We start from the raw sequence: 1,298 nt of genomic DNA, 5'->3' as shown, positions 1-1,298 counted from the left end.
ACCACAACTGACAAACCTGGCTGCCTCCCAGGCCATATACACTGGACACCTCACTGCCACTAGCCTTCCCACCACACACACTGGCACACCTGGCCTCCAAAGACTCAAAGCCCACAATCTGTGCTATTGCCTACACTGCTCTCAAGACCTGACCTCCACAGATACCACACTGAACACCTTGCCTCACACACCAGGACAGCTGTTCTCCAACAGGCCACTACTAGACCACCCTGCCACATCCAACAAACTCCACAGGCACACTGATTGACATAACTCCATAGCTGCCTACACGCACAGCGACACACATACCACGCGAAAAGTCACTCCACAAACAGAAGGCCACTCACTGGACACCAGCAAATACAGACCTACTTCCATGTCTCACACAGTGGCCAACTCACATGAGGACAAAAGTACGACCACAACCTAAAAAAGAATCTGTAGACCAGCCAAAAAAAGAACACAGGCCACACTGACACCGACACTATGTCTCCACACTTATTAAAAAAAAACAAAGAAAAGATACAGCTGAGACTATCTGTTAGACGGAGAAGCTTTACTAAACGAAGTTGCTTTAAAATCTGCAACCAAAATGAACGAACTGCAATGCCTCCACAGCCACACTGACACCTGCTCCACAGCCACACCACCTGACACCTGTCTCCACAGCACACTGACACTCCTCCTCACAGCCACACTGACACCTGTCTCCACAGCCACGCACTGACACCTGTCTCCACAGCCACACTGACACCTGTCTCCACAGCCACACTGACACCTGCCTCACAGCCAACTGACACCTGTCTCCACAGCCACACTGACACCTGTCTCCACAGACACACTGGAACCTGTCTCCACAGCCCTACACTGACACCTGTCTCACAGCCACCACTGACACCTGTCTCCACAGCCACACTGACACCTGTCCTCCAAGCCACACTGACACCTGTCTCCACAGCCACACTGACACCTGCTCCCCACCACCTGACCTGTCCCACAGCCACACTGAACACCTGCCTCACAGCCACACTGACACTGTCTCCAACAGCCACACTGACACCTGCCTCCACAGCCACACTGACACGTCCTCCACAGCCACACTGACACCTGTCTCCACAGCCACACTGACACTGTTCCACAGCCACACTGAACCCTGCTCCAAGCCACACTGACACCTGTCTCCACAGCCCACACTGAACACCTGCCTCCCACAGCCACACTGACACCTGCCTCCACAGACACGTTCAGGAATACCTGCTCCACAGCCACACTGACACCTGTTCACAGACACCTGCCAT

The sequence above is a fragment of the Salvelinus sp. IW2-2015 genome, unplaced genomic scaffold, assembly GCF_002910315.2.
Source record: "Salvelinus sp. IW2-2015 unplaced genomic scaffold, ASM291031v2 Un_scaffold6896, whole genome shotgun sequence".
NCBI lineage: Eukaryota > Metazoa > Chordata > Actinopteri > Salmoniformes > Salmonidae > Salvelinus > Salvelinus sp. IW2-2015.
The sequence above is the reverse complement of the archived record's forward strand: the minus strand, read 5'-3'. Positions refer to the sequence as shown.